Source organism: Perissodus microlepis, chromosome 8 (assembly GCF_051167445.1).
Source record: "Perissodus microlepis isolate ML-2025 ecotype Zambia chromosome 8, ASM5116744v1, whole genome shotgun sequence".
Taxonomy (NCBI): Eukaryota; Metazoa; Chordata; class Actinopteri; order Cichliformes; family Cichlidae; genus Perissodus; species Perissodus microlepis.
In genome coordinates this window covers 7,825,146-7,846,118 of record NC_140468.1, presented here as the reverse complement: position 1 = coordinate 7,846,118, position 20,973 = coordinate 7,825,146, and positions in this window count along the sequence as shown.

Here is a 20,973-nt window from a genome sequence, read left to right as displayed (position 1 = left end):
CAGAAAGCAAACAAGTGTAAGTTCTGACTTCTTTAACGTTGCACCCCTCGTAGAATAACTATAACTACAGAAGCACAAGCAGATAAAGGCGTCCTCAGCAGGTCACTGTATCCCCTTAAGTATACGTTTTACATAGCAACATTTTCTTCCAATTCTTATTTTACCAAAACGAATCATACGTAAGACTTCAATAGTTGGGAGGTGTGTACAGGGAGTTGGGTATGAGATGAAAAACAAGAGCTGAAATGGCTGAGGGGAATCATTACCAGCTTTGACTTTAGAGGGGGGAAAAGGGAATCCCACAAAAGAATTCAGAGGAGTTTGCTAAAGGGGCTTATTTGTAATTAAATAATTAGAAGAATATTTTTTCAAGACCAAAGGAAGCCACCTTTTAGTTCACCCCCCCACCCCTCACCCTATTCCCTCCTACACTTTTTCCCTTATTGCCACTAATCATAGCTATAATCCCTCAAGTGAAGAGAGGCTTACTTCACATAGGGAATTGCTAATATCACCATGTGAGAATCTTAAAATCTGAAAATATTTTGGCTTTTAAGGTAGTTCAGCATATCAGCAACAGCATGCGGTTTGTATGTTGTTGGAAGCCTAACCCTATATAAAGATTTTTTTAATGACACAAAATGTATATCAGTAAATACACCTGCTTCTGTTTATCCGAAGCAAGTCAAATAGAACGAGAGAGACCATACAGTACATACAGTTTATGTAACATTTTCAAATGCAAAGAAATGTCCACTAAGTAAGCGTGCAGTAGGTGTTAACAGTGGAAAGCACTTAGTCTTCATTGCCATACAGGTGCACCAGAGTAATATCTGCTGACATCCCAGTCCAAACAGAGCAACAATAATAGAACAGACTTGCATTTCAAATTGAATACAGACTGCCATTTCAGCTCATCTTATCGGCCACTTTCACTTGAAGTATGGCTCACCTGTTTCACTTTTACTTCCTCCACATGTCTGGTAATTCCCAAGTCCAACTTCCTTTTATCGTTACCATTTCTCTTCGCTTCTACTTGTCTGGCATTGGGGAAAATGTATCTGGCTCCAATTCCAAATGTCAGAAAAGTGAATGAATGGTGTATGAAAGTGATGTTAACTCCATGACAACTTCTAATATCATGATTTATTGCAGCTAAACATATGTCTGGGGTACAGTCATGTGCTAGTGCCCCGGCTTTGAGTCTGTGTCAGCTTCATTTACTATATCCATTTCATGATGAAAAAAAGATCTCATACCTTATCAATTGTATTGGTGGGCACATCCACAGAGAAAATGACTTGTCTGAAAGTCAACATTAGCCAAAATCCATCAATCACTTGAGGAAAATCCTAAATTATCTGTGGGTTTGGCTGTTCCAAGCTAGTGGAACCCCCAAAATCATAATAGACACATTTAAACTTGCTCTGACAGACACGGCAGACCACTGCTCTTTCTTTCTAAGAATTTTCACCATTTTTTTAAATGAGAAGCCATCCAGAATGCCAAAATGTACTCGTTTTGGGTTTGTTATTCTCCCTTTTGTGCCAGGAAAAATAAACGTTAAATAAAGAAATCGCTTTTAATATATATATAGTCCTGGGAACACTGATATTTGGAATATCTGGGGTACTTTTGACCACTGTGGGATTATTAAATGTCAAGAATTCCTCAGTGCAATAGAGCTGTGATCATCCCAGATAGAGTCACAGATTTTGCAGGTATGTAGTTGGCATTCAAATGTAGGGTAAGTATAAAGATGGATACAGCTACAGTTATCCTTTTCAGTTGAGTTGCTACATGACCTCCAGCTTAATGTGACTTTTTAAGTTTGTGTGTTACATAAAATAACTATCCTCCTCTGATAATTCCTACTGTCTTTTCAACATATGCACTTTCTGACAAGCCTGATCACACAAGCCTTCTTAGTCCCGTTGACCTTCTCTCTTCTCATGTTCATTTAGGTCCTGGAGCAATTGGCTCCTGCTTGGGCTTATCAGGCCGATAAGAACCTCTGCCTCCTTCCAGGAAGCTCTGAAACTCTCAGGGCCTAAGGGCTCTGGAGAGGATAAAGACTGCCTCTCAGGGCTTATCTCCCCTTCACCCAGAGGTACAGAGAAGGAGCCAAGGCTAGCCAGGTGGGCATCCCTGTAAGGCATGTCAGTATTATGCCAACCAGACCACAGCCCTCAGTCTCTATCCTCTAGGCTCCTTGCCTCTTTCCCTTCCATCACTATCTGCACTTGGCAGCTGTGGGTCATCACCAAACATGAAGCGGATATTAGTGATAAGTTAAAGTTGCCTGGCAAGCCATGAATGCTCACCACTTACTCTTTGTCTGTTTTCAGCACTGCTAATAATTAAGCTATTGTTATTATAGTTAATTTGTTTGTTTGTTATTTACTGACAATTTTATTTTAATTTTATCCATTTCTCCACACAATAAATGCGAATGGAACTTCACTGGTTCCAGCACTGAAAGGGAAAGTGGATGATGACTGAATGGATGGATAGACAAACAAGAACTACAGTTCAAACTTTACAGTCCTCAGTTAGCATGATAAATTACAAAGGTCATAGCAATATTCAGTGGAAAACAAAACAAAACCAAAAACCCCCCACTGTATGGCTTATTTGGAATGGTTGCCAGGAGAAAACATCTTGTCTCTGAAAATAATATAGCAGCATGGCTTAGGGTTGTAAAGCTGCTTCTGAACAAACCACAAGATTCTGCAACAGAAGACCAAAGTCTGGCCAGAATACACAGTGCCACGTTTGGTAAAAACCAAACACAGCACATCAGCACAAACACCTCATACCAAATGTCAAGAGCAGTGGTGGAGGGATGATGATTTGGGTTTGATTTGAAACCACGGGACCTGGGCACCTTGCAGTCATTGAGTTGACCACAAACTCCTTTCTATACCAAAGTATTTTAGAGTCAAATATGAGGGTCTTTGTCTGACAGATAAAGCGTGGTGCAAACTGGGTCATGCAACTGGACAATGATCACAACCACACCTTCAAATATGCAACAGAACAGCTCAAAAGGAAAATAAGATGTTCCAAAGGTCAAAGTCCAGGCCTTAACATGATTGTATTACTGTGGCACGAACTTAAAAGAGCTGTACATGAACAAATGCTTGCAGACTTCAATGATTTAGAGCAATGTCATTAAGAAGAGCAAGCCAAAATTCCTCCACAATGATGTGAGAGACTGATAAAACAATTACTTGTTGTGAAGACTTTTTTTTTTACATGACTGTACATCAAAACAACACCCTCTTCAGTCCTTTGAGCAAGTCCAGTTTCTGTTGCACACTACTGTCTTTGCACATTTCCTGGATCCTTGCAAGTGAGTGAAATGGATAATTGCACTTTCACTTGAAACCTGAAAACACACAGCGATGTGTGGCGTAGCAACAACAAAAGGAAAACCAGTGCTCCTCAGAAGTAGATGAAGGTGTAGCAATTTCACTTTGGCTGCAAAGTCAGCAAAGCTCACTTCCAGGTTGAAACGGTCTTACTTTTGCTTTTGGGCTACTTCTCTGTCTTCTTTAATTCTACAGAATTTATTTCCTGCAAGCTTAGCCCTAATCAGATAATGTGCTGAATATCAGATTTTACTGTATAGTGAATGTTTACACATGAGGTATCACCGATTGGTCCCCTGGAGTGACTATTTATGATTAGGAGTGAAAAAGGTTCATTAGTGATCATAACCAATTGTTAGTCTTTAGGGCATGAGATGTTTTTGCACTGGTGTCGACTCAGCAGATCGACAAAGGTAACCATGGGGCGCAAATTCATAAAATATGAAATGTATGTTTTGGGTTTCCAGAATGATACACGAGCTTTCCCTCTCTACGAAAGTTTTAATATAAAACAGATCCAAGCACATCAGTGAAATAGAGTTTCCAAACTTTGGCAGCAACCGTACTAAAATTTTTTAATTCTAATTTTTTTTATTACACTGCAAATGTGCATGCGCTTGTGTGTGCACTGTGTGAAAATACCTGCTTATTGCAAAGCAACAAAGAAAAAAGTCATGACTCAAAAGTGCGTTACAATGAAAATCATCACCGATGTCATTCTAGAAGACAAAAAGTGTATTAGACAGATGTGTGTAAACATTTTTATGCTGCTTTGTTTTGTGCTTTTCTATAATAAATACTAAATTGTTTTGTTAATTACATTACAAATATGACTGATACCTTTAATAATTTCTACTTTTGTCTGATCAAAAGTCCAAAACATAGCAGAGATCAGTGATCAGCTGCAGAAAAACCAAGAAAATAAGCAGAATATTACATGTAAAAAGAAGAAAGAAAGAGTACTTTATTGATCCCCGTGGGGAAACTCCTCTCTGCATTTAACCCACTCACTCAGTGAAGCAGTAGGCAGCCATTGGGCGCCCGGAGAGCAGTGTGTAGGGATGGTACCTTGCTCAGGGGTACCTCAGGATAGCTGTTCACGGGAATCGAACCCCCGACCTTCCAATCATGGGGGCCACCACTCTATCTACTGAGCTATCCCTGGATCGAGTAAATCTAGGTAATATTTGCCAAAACTAAATGTAGTCTAAATAACATTTTCAGGTATTTAACTCAATTATTTTCCATTATGAGAACTAGAAATGATTATGTTAGTGAATGTCACCCCAACTGGTCACGGCAGATGGCCGTCCCTCCCTGAGCCTGGTTCTGCCGGAGGTTTCTTCCTGTTAAAAGGGAGTTTTTCCTTCCCATTGTCGCCAAAGTGGGTGCTCATAGGGGGTCATATGATTGTTGGGTTTTTCTCTGTATGTATTATTGTAGGGTCTACCTTACAATGTAAAGTGCCTTGAGGCGACTGTTGCTGTGATTTGTTGCTGTGTAAATAGAATAGAATTGAATGTTAAAGGATAAATTGAAATTTAAACAGCCTTGTCAAAGTGCTTTACTCTGAAATTAACATTCACCATTATATGCACAAATTCATACTATGCTTTCACTGTAGAGGCCATCAGTACAACATGTTAACTATCACACAGACTTATCACTGACACATTTGGGGCACTGAAAGACACTTTAGCTGACTCAAGGGGTTTAGGATCAAAACATCAACCTGCCAATTAGGTGATGACTCAGTCTACCTGTTGGGCCACAGCTGCCTGTTTTTTCCACTCTCATCATTAGTTACATTGTTTTCACATTCTGCAATACCCATTATTTGAAACAGAGCACAAATACGAGGCAAAGAGCTGATCGCGTGCCTCTTGGAAAGTCAGAATATCTTGAAATTGGTATTAATGTGATTATTTAGGGAATATCATTCATGTATTTCTGGATGACATACCCAAAATTAACACCATCTCTCTTCATATGCTCCACGAGGCATATGGGGGACACAAAACCTCACATGCAAGCAGGCAAAAATGACCACTACACAACTCTCTGTGCCCGTGCAGCTGAATACTTGCAATGTGCTACTAAACATAATGTAAAGTCAGGCAGAAAGCAATCCGCTGCTGTTTCAACCTGCGTTTACTTTGCTGCCAATCACGTTTTCACTCTGCGGTTTATGGAAACCACATAAACCTGAGAAACAGCTCAGGAGACATAATAGATCATAATGAAGTGGCCTTCTGGTTTGCATATTTCAAGGTTGGCAATGTGTATCAAACAAACTTTCTGTTCTTACTGTACATACAAGCTATAAATATATATTCAGTTCATTTGGTTTGATTTACTTAGTAACATACATACACGCTTGGAATGACATGTGAGTGCAATGAAAAACATATTTTCAGTATTTTCATTGTAAAGCTTGAACAACTTAAACTCCCTGCCAAGTTCAAAAGAATTATTTATGACAGTTATACTTATAAAGCAGTGAATTTCAAACAAATTAATGTTTTGGCTGTTTTTCCCACCCTATCTCCATACCCATTCAGGCTCTGTTGTTTGTTTACTACAAGTGCTGCCAGGCTCTTTACATGCGTCTAACCAATGACTTTTTTTTAAAAGACTTATAAACAACTGGAGGTAAAACGACATTTTTATGGTTTGTGTTTTTGTGCTACAACAAAAAAGGACAAAATAAAAATGAAAAAAGACAGAAAGAAAAGAAAAAGACACTTTTCATTTACATTCAATGGAATTTTTAGGACAAGCCTGCAGGGTAGCATCAAAGCACAGTAACCAATGAAAAGACAACCGCATTATTGTACTGGGACAGAGCTCGAGAGAATGAAATCACTCAGGAATCAACCACTGCCTTTTCCATCCTTTTTATACATGTTTTTTATTCATCTATCACTTTGGACTTCCCAAAAGAAAGCACAGAAAACATGACGGGTTATCAGAGAATGTGTTACAAAATATCTGACCTCCTCACATGCGTGAGTCTTTTAGGTTCCACATTGAGGTTACGGTGAAGGTATATCAGAATCATATGAAGGGTGGCGAGAGGGGGCGGTGTTAATGTGAAGGCCGGGCTGCACACAATGTGACACTTCAGGGATTTTGACTGACAGGTGCAGACAGGAAATGTGGCAACAAGTGGAATGCAGTTACCTCAGCTGCACTGTGGAAGGCGCAGGGGGGAGGAGGGCGAAAACAACCTCAGCTGTGACGAATCTATGTGCGTTTGGAGTTCAAAGGCACCGACTCGTAACGGGTGGGGGCAGTCTGTGTGTGGGTTGTATTTGTGTTTCGCCAGGTGTTCAGAAAAGATGTGGGACTGATAGCGATCTATAAAGGAAATCTCAGCACTTTGCGTAGAACTCATTAATGCAGATTTAACCTGGAAAGAGCTTCTGTTCATTTATAGCTTTAGGTGAAATGAAAAAGGCGGATAATGTCTGTGCATTTCTTCATTTTTGATATTACATTGTAGATTCAATCCACTAAAGTAGTGTCTGCTGACAAAAAGAGCTGTCTTTATTAAAATATAACTTTAAAGTTCTGAAAAAGTGAGAATCTCAAGTCTGTACATTGAAAATAAATTAAAACTGAGCTAATCCACCACGATCAATGTACTATCAAGACCTATTTTCTTCAAAAAAATCCAATCTGGTCTCAACATATATACTCACCTTTACCCCATTTGCACTACATTTGCAAACGTTAATATACTGTGATGTTTTACTGGGGTTTTTACCCCACTATGTCTTTCAAACAAGAGGTTATAAATTTAATTAAATTATCAATATCACGTATATCAGCATACGCACTCAATTTCCCCTGATATGATCAAAAGAAAAGCACGCCAACTCCCGCCCTCTGATAAATCGCACCGCATAGTTCTCTGACACAGTAGTTAACTGATACGGGAAAAAAAACATCAAAAAATGCTTGAAAGAAATGAGAATTTGAATTATCTGTTCAGACAGTAAATTTGGATTAGGGTTTTTCCCTTTGTTTTAGTTGGCCCGTGAGTTTTGATCGTGTTACAAAACCGCAAATACCACTCCACGTTCCAGCAAGGAGCAAACCATCGATGGGGGGAGCCAAAACCCCCAAAGGAGAGACACCTGAGCAGGGAAGGTGTGTGCCCTGGAGATCTCTCCAGTTCCAGCTAAAACACAGACTGTTTAAGAAGGAATAATAAAAATGCCTAACCTTGTTAAGAATAAGGGCAAGCATGCTCGTAACATTCACATATAGAGGCATTGGGGAATTCAGTCATTGGCTTGGTTAAGGTTGAGTTCGCATCACAACGATTGCATTCTCCACATGCAGTGCCTGCAGCTACACTGGATTGCCTTTCGTAAGTCCTCCAAATAATATAGGCTAGACGGTGTGAAATGGCAAGAATGTTCCAATCTGATTTGACATAAGGGGCAGATTGTTTCATTTCAATCGCTCTTTCTTGCCCCTCCCATTTTTCTGTCACACATGCATAAAGACGGACATGGTGCTTGTCCTTTGAGACAGGCAGTAAAAACGGCTGGCAGTTGTTTCATTTTTTTCTTTCTTTTTTCTGTCGTTGGTTTGGAGAGTTGTGTGGCATGTAATTGGCAACTCTGGCCTCAGGATCTTTGAGCAGATAATAACTGTCTAAGAGGGATGTCTCAGACCAAATGTGTTAAATTCATTACCTGGGACCATTATTCAATAACTCCACTCTATTAGGACATCAATTATTCGCAGTAGCGCTGCACTTTTGCCAAGACAAAGATGGGCACCCAGCACATGCAGAGAATCTGTCTTCCATAAGGATCGAAGACAGATTAGGCCATGTGAATAACTAATAAGGTCTGACAGAGACAAAAGGTTAAAAATGTAGATTTTTTTCCAAGTAAAAGTCTAATTTTTACAAAAGTGATGGTGAAATGGCTACAGCTGCACCACATAAGGCTGTTAGAGGAAATCACAAATGAGACCAAACCACAACTTGTCACACCATAACAATCAAATAAACCTAACTACACAAACGGGTAAATGAAGGGTTCCTGGAAAAAGACACAAAAATGCTGAAAACCAGATGAAAAAAGGAATGTGTACCACCGTGAAAAATCCAAACGTTTTCTGTGTAGGGAGAGGAAAAAAACAAGTGTCTTTTTTAAAACAAATTGTATGAGGCGTAGACATTTATTTATCTGCAATTAGAAACAGAATATGAAGAAATAAGCGATCTGACACTACAGTATGTCAAAAATGTCTCTGTATTGTGCTGTTGCAATTTCTTCTCAAGTTCACATGCTATCCAGCAAAATAGAGTATGTGACTGCAGTGTGCAGTCTGATCTTGGTCCAACATAGGAAGATGTTGTAGCTTAGTATTGTGAGTATAGCTGACAATACAGGGTATGATTCTAAACCCTTGTCAATCACAATCTATAAGGCACTAGTTTACAACGACAGATAACTTCAGATGTGTACTTTAAGATTAAAACACACAGAGAGAAGCCCAAGTGTCATAAGATCCTGCATGAGTAATCAGTGGGGAGTAAGTACTCCCATTTGACAGGAGTAGTCCTCCAGGAGAACCAGTAAGGGAGAGCCACGACTGGAGTGAGACGAAAAAAACAGAGGTCAGAAAAGAGGAAACCACAAATCACGCATAAACTATGCAAGAAAGCTGACAAAGGTTAATGTGATGTGACTTATAAATGCATGGGGAGTGAAACAAGGGGCGAGGAGGTGAGACAACCTGAGCCTATAGCCACCAGCAAGAGAGGACACTGGGGATGGAGTGGCTGGTTCCAGAAGCAAAATGAGACCAAGCGGATGATCATCTCAGATGAATGTAGGATGGTCTCCTAGGACTAGACACGACAGTGAGAAATGGCTCAGACATTTCTATTTCTTTAGCATTTTTGGAGGTTTTTTTTGCTCCCAACCAATGAATCGTCTCTGGCAAACACGAATATCCCTGCCACATACACACAGAGTTGGGTGTTGTGATCTCAGTCAGTGGCTGAAAAGCCTCTCCTCTGGTGCCGTCCTCATGCAGGCAGGTTGATTACAATGGGGATGCCAGAAGGAAAAAAAGCGGGAGACGGTCCAATACTTGGACATTTTCTTTTCCAACATGTTTGAAAAGCATGTAAGGTGTGAGTCACTGCTTTCCACTTTTTGAAGTGTTGTTGCTGGTTTGCTACCTACTGGTAAGATAATGATGCCTGCCCTTTCTATTTTCAGTGAGAATCAATAACATAGCTGATATGTGCATGATCTCCAAAAATCCTAAACGATACATAATAAAGAGTGACACGTTTAGAGTGTGCAGGAATTTTTGCGGAAAGTTTTTTAACATCAGCAGAAATAAGCACATAATGCATACCAATGATCAAATGTGACAGAGCAAGAGGCAGGCTACAACCTGGACAAGTTGCTGGGGTCTGTTGCACGGGTAACACAGAGACCGGCAACCACTCACACGCACACTTAGAATGACCATTTAACCTAACCCCACTAACTACATGTCTTTGGACTGTGGAAGGAAGCCGAATATCTGGAAAGAACCCAATTAGATACAGGGAAAACATGTAAATGCCATACGGAAAGGCTCTGGCCAGATGGTGGAGTGGAACCTGGCACCTTCTTGTTGTGAGGCAATGGTGCTAGCCACTGCACCAAATGGGTAGTAGAGAATGAAGACTACACCTTTTCGTTTACAATCGAATTTACCTTTGAGTAGCGAAATTCTTCTTCGTACTTAAACTACTTAAAAGTTTAGTATTTAAACTAAACTACACTTTGTTAAGAAAATGTATTAATTAGTAATTCAGTGAGTAAAATTAGATCTGGTTTATGTTAATTCAGCAATTTGACGGAAAGTCCAACTTTTATGAGTCACTGCCCATTTGTTTACATCATTCAGTTTACCCACACTGTTAATGCCAAAAAACATGATTGCACAAAGAATCAACCACAGTAGAATCACCTAAAGATGGGTGTAAGAAATGTAGAATTCTGTTTGAATAAATTCCACATTAACTTAAGTCCTTCTTTTAAAAAAAGAAAAGAAATCCCACTAATGTATCTTTCAGAGACCCACAGCCATGTAGTGGACATGGACTGTAGCCAGGTGTGAGTTTAAACTAGTTCGCCGTAATAATATAAGAAACCAAATTGAAGCAAAAGGCTGGGCAAAGCCATCCCAGTGGACGGCAGGAAAGAAGGCTGAAGGTGGGAGGGGAGCAGATGGTCCCACTGGTGAAGGAGCCACACAATTTCATGGCGTATTTTCTGCAGATGTGTCTGTGGTAACTCATGCGAGGTTGCAGTTTGGCCACTGACAGGGGTGATGGATAGACCCCCGAGTTTGCTCTTCATGCTCACTACCAGGGTTTAGTAGGGAAATACTTTCTATGAAAACAAAACAAAAAACAGTAAGTCCATCTTTTAATGTTCTGTCATCAAAAAGTGGCAGTAAGCCCAAAATAGTTTTGGGAAGAACAAACTTGAGACTATGAGGATTAAAGAATAAGACAGTGGAATGAAGACCAGCACCATAACAATGCAGGCACAGCTGCCCAGGAAAATGTTTCACTCAGCCTCAGCTGGAGGACTTGTGGACATGCTCAATTGCCTAATGAGTACATTGATCACGTTCTAAAGCAGGCCTAAATTAGATGCAGGCAACTCACTAAATAATCCATAAAGACTGATGTAAAACCGGGAAACTTGGTGGATTTACACAAAAGCCTTTCCAAGATGAATGCAGTAATGTTTGTTGTGGGAACACACAAAGTCAAGTAGGTGTTGGAAAAGAAAATTCCTGTTCTATGTTTCCCAATATGAATTTTTATAAAATGCAACTAGCTGTTACTGTTTTAAAAAGGTGTCTAAGCTTTTAAAAAAATTAAGTCAAAGAAGCTGTTTACGCTGAATTTACATTACTTTAATTATGTAGTACTTCTAGAAAGTTATGTACTGACTCGCTACACGGACCCTGCTTTAATTAACACTGAAATAGCAACCCTGAAGAGTTAAGTTGCAGTCCATGACACGTTGCCAGCCAAGGCACCAGTCACACGGGCCTGGAGACCAGTTGATGACCCCCTGCCAACTAACAGTTGCCAGGGAAAAATGCATATTAACCAGCCATTTGGAAAGTGGTTGCTGAAGGTTGTCACTGGGAGAAACTGGTCACAAGGAAGTTGGTGCTCCCAAAAAACCTTGTTGTGATTGCTCTTGTCGCTAGGCAGGTTGCTTCAGTCAGCCTGTAGTTTGCGTGGAAGATAAGTGTTTACCTCACCAAACAGTAGCATCATCCATGCAAACTATTCGAGTGGCTATGGCAATCTGAAACACAATTACAAGGAGGTTTTTGGTGCAGCACATTTTTTGTGATGAGTTAAAACTGGTGACAGCTAACAACCACCGTGCAACTGGCTGGAGAATACATATTTTTCCCTAGAAACAAGTGGTTACCAGGTGGTCAGTTGGCTATTGCCTATGCCTGTGTGACTGAGGCCTAAACCTTAATTCTCCACCAAGCAGATAATAAAAAAAAAACCCCACAAACACACACAATCGAATAATCAAATTAATCAATAATCAAAGTTAAAACACAACATAGTTGAATGATCACAGCTTATTTTTTTACACATTTTTTTTTTATATCCGCTGAGTTTTGTCTGATCCAAAACAACTTAAATATTGTAAATCAAACATTTAAAATATAATTAAAATATGTTTGCAAAAACTAAAGAAAAATGAATAAGAAAAGATTCAAAGACTATGGATTGAGTAAAAAATGATAATAATAATAATAATAATAATAATTTAAGTTAGCACATTGTAATTACACTGATAAAGTTGGCTCCACAAGTTTGAAAAACTAATTAGGTAATCAGGAATAAAGGTACAGATGAATGATTTCCTCGTTCACCTGAAAGTACTCTGCAGTTTCCCTTGAATAGAAGGAATTTCCCTTAGGATGAGCCAATAATATGCTTGTGATGCGTGATGGATGTGATTCAACGGCTGATGAAAATGAAGCAGATGTTTTGAAACTGAAACATTCATCTTGTGTCAGGCCTTTACGACATGCCAACTTTCATCCAGTTCACTTGGAAAGACCAAACAAAGAGAACTGTTTTGAAAGCCTGATGAAATTACATCATGTAACATGTGAAGGTAATTGCTCCCCAGAAAAGGGTGAACACACTTTATCAAATCAGACACCAGCCCTGCTAATTTGATTAATGGTCACACTGAGGGTTTTAACAGGTCTGCAGGGAGCTGTTCATGCAGTTCATTTTCTGATTAACTTGTGGAAATATGTACGCAAGGCAATGTGACACAGATTTACTTCCCCTTGTATGCAAAATCCAGAACTAAAGTTTAGAAGCACAAATGGCTGTTTTAGATTTTTTTTTTTTTTGTTTTATATTCACATTGTAAACTCACTTATTTTATCATACTCCTACCAGCTGCATTATCTATGGCACTTCTGTCTAACTTGTATTGCCAGGTGTGGTGCTTTACAGTACCACCTGTAGAAGCCCTCAGAATCCCCTTCATACCAAAAACAATCTCTGGGATTCCCCAGATTCCCATAACTAGCCCTTTTACCGGTGACTATAATTCCCTAAGGCAAAAGAGGGGCAATCATCCTATGTGGCCTAATGATACCAAACAGCATTAATGGCCAGCTTTCTTCTGGGAGCTCATAATTCTTCTGCTTCACATGTGCAGCAGTGCACAACTTCACAAATTTAAGCTCATAAAAACTAGGAAAAAGTTTACCAGGAGCCATATGTATTAAAACCGATCTCTCGATTATCTATCTATCTATCTATCTATCTATCTATCTATCTATCTATATATATATATATATAAATAGATAGATATATATGCTATCCCTGCTATATCTATCTATAGAGAGAAAGAGAGAGAGAGAGCGATAGAGAGAGATATTTAAAAAATATATATATCTCTAAGGATTGCTAAACTTTAAATCAGAAAAAAACACATTTTTAGTTTAACACACATAGCAAACAGTCCAAGGAGACATCTAATAAATGTCAGGCAGATTAATTTAATTTAATTTTAATTAAATTAAATTAAATTATTAAAAACAGCCAGAGCTGTGAGCCTTTGTTTGGCAGTTTCTAGAGCCTCGGTTATGTACATCACCCTGTATCTCTTTTTCATCGAGTACCTGTCTCTCATGACACCCTTCTCCAACTCAATTACCTGACTAACATTCTCTTCTCTGATTTTGGCTTCCAGTCTTATTGTCCATAGGGGGGGGGGCTTCCTCTACTTGCATCCTTGATCCAAGTGCTTCTAGGATTACTGTGGCAGTGGGGTATATAAGCTCAGCCACTTCAGTTACACTGGTTCGAGGGATGGTGCAAAGGGCAGTGTTCACATCGATGGGACTCGCTGAGCTGGGGGAGTCGTGCTCTTGGTTGGGTGCCTACCCTGAGTTTGTCCACAATCTTCATCCACTGCATCTGTCACAGCAGGTGGCTGGGTATCATCTAGTTCAGTTCCCCTGCTCTTTTCTAGCAATGTTGGCTCAATATTTCCATCCTGTATCTCTAACTCGGCAGATGTTATTGCACTGAACTAAAAGGTGTTTCTCGGTCAGTGTGGAGACTTCTTGAACAAACTATTTGTTCAGTGAAAACACCCCGCTGTCTTCAGAAGTTTCATTGTAAATACTACTGCTACCACCACCACCACCTTATAATTTTGTATATCATAAAGCTGTGATTTTTTTTAAACAAACTAACAAAATCTGCTCTGAACTTTCCATAACATAGTTTCTCCACATCAATAAGACTGGATAGCCCACAATTAAAGTGACCCATTAAACCCACACCCCTGCTCCAGCAGGGGTCTAATAAGGCCAGCCAGGAGAGCTGAGGTAAGAGTCTCGGGCTGTGGGGGTAAGAAGATGGGTAAGAAGGGTCGAAAGGGGGAGACAGCCAGACAGGAGACAGAGACATGCTGTAATCACCAAGAGAAGGCAATGACGATTGTTTCCTCCATTGAGTCTGAAATGATGCAAGAGAAGGAGGGGGAGGATTAAGATGGGAGAATGACAAAGTTTGCTCATGACTTTGGTTGACAGATAAGAGAAGGAGTGACTCAGTAGAACAAGAAGGAAGGGGAAATGTGCAGAAAAGGAAGACTTACTAATACTAATCAGTGGTCAAAAGGTTCTGTGCAAGAAAGCCAAACTTCCTCCAAGGTTTATCTCAATGCCAGGATTTAAAGTTCAGGGACTGGGAAGAGCAAAGACTTTGAGGAGTTCATAAAAGGACAGTCTGGGAAGATTAGGCGGATCAAAAAAGTCTGTGTTGCTACCTTACATAACTCTTAAAATGCAAAGTAAGTTTAAATGATACGGAGTTTATGCTTATTTTCTGAAATCAAATTGTTTTCAAAATGTGAAAAAGGAAAACTTCAAAAACAAAAAAAGCATACCCATTTCCACTTATCCAACAGCAGAAGGAATGTGAGAGGATTACTGATACAGATTTAACATTAAAAAGAGCTTGTAGTGTTCCATTTAATTCTGTAGCTGTTGGCTCACAGATTGCACTACATGGCTAAATGTGCGGGGGGCAAAGATTAGCCAGTGTCCCTCTGCTTTTCCATCTGCACCGTGTTACTTCCTACATGTGCTGGCAGGTTGGCATTTGAACCTGTTTACCCTCAGTGAGTTTCATTATCCATATTCTTTGTTCACATTAAATAATTGAATAATCAAAAGAGGGATAACACTGATAATTACAGATATCGTGCTCTGGTTATTATTTCAGAAGATGTCTCATTATGTTGTTAATCTTCATTAATATAAAAATGGAATTGTTTATTTGAAACACATTTTGAGCCTCTGGCTGCTTTTGATCTGTATACAGGCAAGTATGCTTATTTTAATTTGAGTGTAAATGATCCAAGGATAAAACACCAGTGCTGGGAAATTTTATCTTTGTCAAAACATATACCAAAAGAGCAAAATTTCAGATCTCTTTTCATTTTTCCCTCACAGGAATCAAATTCTTTCCCATTACGGTCCCGATAATCCTTTAGATGATGCAAGCAGAAAGTTAGGATCTGCTATTCTGACCCCCCTGTTTGTGTTGAAACCACATATATAGGGAAATCCATCAACCAAATTACTGTTTATATTATTACACAAGATCATGAAGATATACCCAGAGTTAAATTTGCAGGTTAAAGTAAAAAAATATCTAATGATTTGTTAGGAGTCTGTTGCTAGGCAAAAATAAAACAAGTTGAAGTTGCCATTATGTTCTCTGGAGTGAGTAAATAAGTATATTTTGGTCCAGTAAGCCCATAGGTGCCTGCAGGCCTGGCCAGATGGCTGTCCACCTTTCAGTAATTTCAGCTTGTGACAGGAAATACTTGCCTGTAGCCAGGTTGTGATCAGTGTCAGTGCGCAGGCCTAACCAGCTGCTCATCACACAGCTGCCTGTCAGGAAACGCCTGACCAATGAGCTGGATATGTTCTGTTACACCCCACTCCTTTTTTTTTTGTTTTGTTTTTTTGGTCGGTTTGGAAGTTTCTCTGGTTTTTCCTTCCTCTTCCCTCTGTTTGTGTCTCATGATTCACCAACAGGGATCAATGAACTAATATGGAAGTTAGAAAAACAAACCTATTAAGTTTAAATAAGGACGCTGGACACTTAAGAAAGCTGAAAAAAATTAAATTCCTATTAAATAATGTGTGAGAATGTACATTAAAGCCAGAAAATAGTCTATGATTTGTTACTTATCATTATCAGTAATGGTCATTTTATGTGAGGAACACAAATACTAAAGTGCTGCATTCACACGAAATCCGGCAGTGAGCTGTACGCTGATGTAGGCGAGTTTATTTATTTTGCTTTAAAACTAATAACCGTCAAACACCATATATAGCAGCACGGCGGCTCAGTGGTTAGCAGTCCTGCTTTACAGCAGTATACTGTTGGGTTTCAAAGTGGGCTGGGCCATTCTGTGCGGAGGTGTTTTCACTGTGCTTGCACATGTTTTTCCTCTTGGAGTGCCAGTTTCTCCCAGAAAATTTGAACATGTCAGTTTAAAATTTCCTATTTTTAGTGAGAAATAATTTATGCATATTTAATGATTATGTGAGTGTTTCATGAGATGTATCAACACAATCAGGGACAGGATTTATTGCAGTATGCTAATCTTGGACAAGTGTATATATGTATGTGTATACTATCATCTGCAATCTTATTAAAGGCGATACTTTCTGCAGTTGCCTCTTGTTTGCTTTTGTTTGATTTGATAAAGGGAATACATGAGAGGCAAAGTGTAAGAACCAGGCCTACTTTAATTAATGAAATTGACTTGCCTCCAGTGAATAATAACATAAAAACGGCTTTATCTAAAAGGAACGGGAAACATGTTAATGGGAAATGCTTTAACTGGCCCTTAAATCAAGAGGATTAGCAGCCATATGTGAGGTTCTCTAATCTCATTTGGAAGGGCCCTAGACCCACTCTGTTGGTATGCCTTACATTAGCCTCCTCAAATGCTTTCTGCCAACAAAATGACGTACAGGTTTTGGCTTAGCAGATACTCAGCGTGCTTCTTTTAGCCTAAATGTCAAAGAACTTCAAATGAGAAACTCCTTACGCAGACAGAGAGAAAAGAGCTTCCTTTATTTGCTCCTACTCCATGTTAGGCTTACATCACCTGCACCCAGTGTCAGACACAACTGAGAGAAGCATTTAAATATTCATAGTATACACATATTAATAGGCAATGTATTTTCTGCTCAAATTAACTGCAACTCATCTTGAAGGGTCCGCTCATGCAGAAGTAACAGCATGCTCTATATAAATATTTCAGCGAGCCTCACTTTCTCTTCAACTTCAAACTTTGCATGGAAATTTACAGAGAAGCCTACAAATTTCACTGACAGGTCTGAATGCAGATGAGGCAATGATGCATCAAAGTAAAGGATGGTATAAGGATACATTTCACACACTCATCAGAACCTTCAAAACAAGGATGGGTTTCATTAGTATTTAACTGATGGTGATACTCAAAAGTTCTGTGGATACATCTTGCTCATTTTTTGTATAACATTCAATTCAATTCAATTTTATTTATATAGCGCCAAATCACAACAACAGTCACCTCAAGGCATGAAGACATCAACCTTGATATGGCTATGGCTACTTTCACAGTGGCAAGCTCATTTTAATGCTAAGCAGGTGAGAGGGTGTTTGATAATATTCCTCTTGGGTAAATGGTCTTATAGTTAAAAAATATTACCATGTGCTTAGACCAGGGGTCAGCAACCTTTAACACCCAAAGAGCCACTTGGACCCGGTTTTCACACAAAAGAAAACACTGGGAGCCGCAAATACTTTTTGACATCTAAAATGAAGATAACACTGTATATATTGTTTTTTTTTTACCTTTATGCTTTGTGCGAACAACTAAAGTAAGTAAGTAAGTAAAGTTTATTTATTAAGCACTTTTCACAGACAGGCAGTCACAAAGCGCTGTACACAAATATTAAAATAAACAATACAATCAATAGACATTATACACAATGTAAAAGATCAAATTTAAATAATGTAAAGAATATAAAATACATAGATCAACAAAAGGCTTGTTTGAACAGAAAGGTTTTTAACTGCTTTTTAAAAGAATCCACAGTGCAACTAAGGTGTGTTGCTTAAATCCATGAAGTGCTACAGAGAAAATTACATTTTATTTCTGTAATTAACACATTTTGAACTCTTAAAGAAATATAACAAAAGGAAAGACACCCAGCTGAACTAAAATGATCCATGTAGCAAACAAAAACTGTTGTGAGCCGCCACCCTTATATCGCCTTTGGGCTTTTGGAGCCTTGACCTGACTTTTAAAAAATAATTGGGGAAAAAAAGCACTATGTTGCTGAAAAAAAAATAGATATTTGCTAAATTCTGCCTAAATATGTATTTTACCTGGTTAATGTGTGTGGCAGGGCGTGGTCTGCAGTGCCGCTGCTTGCGAGTCGGACGCACCTGAGCGGCACCCGCAATCACGCCTCGTCGCCTTAAAGTCTGTGCCATCTATGCTGTTGTGTTGTCGGGCTGTGAGCTGAAAAGCTACAGCCGGCTGTATGCGTACAACAACCGTGTGTGAAAAGCGGTCGATAAAGAGATGCTGAAAAGTTTACAATGGGACTTCTGCTCCTGAACCTCTGCTCACAGCGTCTGCAAATCGGGGCTGTACGAAGTCACTTTCATCTTTACGCAGCCGCAGGACTGTAAGCTGTCATCTGTGAGGCGTGAGCGGTGTTTGTTTTTAACATAGTTCACGGTGGAGAACAGCTGCTGACATAATGTGGATCCGAAGATCCATAATTGGCCTACCTGGGTTTGAAAGTCTCGGTAAATACACGGCGTTTCGGTGGGTACACCGGCTTCCGCGAGTGTGACGCTTATTTTGAGCGATGAAAAAAATAATAAGATATAATTTTATTTTTATATTTCAATATCACAATAATCTTCCAATTTAGAACTACAAGTTAAAAAAAGAACTAAACACAAATAAAATACACTTTAGCTAAATACTTTAAAGACTAAAGAGCCGCATGCGGCTCCGGAGCCGCGGGTTGCCGATCCCTGGCTTAGACTAAAGGGACATAAAGGGAAGTGATTTTCAGCAAAGTTGTTACCATGAAAGTCAATGACAGTAGGTGACTTCAAGTGACAACAAACAAACAGTGGATGGGTCCTGAGTTAAACTGAAGTGACTGAAGAAACAACTTTGTCACTTCCTGGATGACCATCAGTTAGTAGTTGTTGCTGCTGTTATATACAGTGTTTCACCCTCCATTGAAAGTTTTGAAATCAGCATACCGGGAGGAGGCTGTTCTTGGCAGGTATCATGGGCTCCAACTGCCCGGTCAGCTGATAGCTGGTAAGACAAGCTGGCTAATGAGACCTGAAATCTCTAAAAACACTGGAGCACTTTTGCAAATAGTTTGTATTTTGACACATCAAACACTGTGCCACTACATTCTCAGCAAAAAATTAATGATAAATATTTAAGTCAATAGGTATTTAATTATTTTTTACATTTTAATTAATTATTTGCTTATTTAATTTTGGCACTTTTGGCCCTCCACATAATACGAAGACCTAAAGAAATGTTACAAAGCAAAGCCAACTTTGTCTCATGCTATCAACCACAGAATTCTTATCTTGGTTTGAGGTCAGTTCAGTCACATTTTCTTCAAACACCTTTCATGTTGGCGTTCTGAGGCTGCACTGAAGAGGTCATAATACTACTTGAGTAAAGCGATCTGACAATTTAGAACAGTCTGCACCGCTAGCCATGACCAGAGTGTACACAGACACACAACATCGAGTGCCATCACCTCACACAGTCAGCTTCCTTGTTATTAGAAGGTCAGAAATGTGAAAGAAATTAGTTTTAACAAATTAATCTTGTGTAAATACCAGCAGAAGCACCTTTTCATCGAGGCTTGTATTCATTCTTAGGTAGCTGGTAACAATTCAACACAATTTAGACACTAATGCCAACTTACAAAGAACTAAACTAATTTTATGCTGAACTCTAAAAAGGTTGAAAGCCCCATTTTTGCATTCTTGCCTAGAAGAAGATAATGTGATGTATTCTAGCAGCTACAAAACCAATTACACTAGTAGCAAGTACATTTAGGAATTTAGCCTGACAGGTGTATGGCTTTCTCATCCAGATGCATTTTACAGCTGTTTGGAGGCTGACTAGTAATTGGAAGCATGCATTATATTCTACTGATGAGAAAAATGCATAAGTAAAATGCAAGGCATCATTAATGCAGTCAGCTCAAGGGGAACAAGTTAAGGGTCAGAGTTGAGCTCTTAAAGCTAAATACCAGCACTCTTCCTTTTTCAAATTAACTCACAAACGTTCATACGACAATAAGCCCATGAACGGATTTGAAGAAAACTTAAAAGCCACGGAGCAATGAGCTCTTCAGTAAGGAACTGATTAGCATTAAGTTCTGTCTATCAACACTCAAATAAATCTAAATGTATTCCCCCTTGAACATGAACTGCTTACTCTATTAGTTCCAAGATGTTAAATGAGGTGGAAAATCAGAACCATGCAAAAGTTAAAAAAATTATTTGGGGTTTCCTTTCTTTCTTTTCTTACTCATGATAATTTAGCTAAAGGCAGTCAGAAATGACCAGTTAATTCCAACGTCTGCGATGGCAAAGTAATTTGTATATGGAAAATCACAGCATAGCTAATTCCAATCACCATAAAATAACTTTTTGTGCAACTCTTAGTGATCCATCACACAGCCAGATAGTAATGAGCCACATGAAAGTCGCCTTAACATATAATGACTGATCTGATTTTAGCTGCCGAAAACACTGTAAAGTGACTATGTTTGAAGATGGGCCACATTTTGAGATGGTTTCCTGCTTCTGGCTTCAGATTGCTCTAATAGATGAGATTAGATATTTCACCCCACTGCAATGATGCTTGCAAGGGGGAGATAGCAGAAAAGAACCGGATAAAACTAAAGC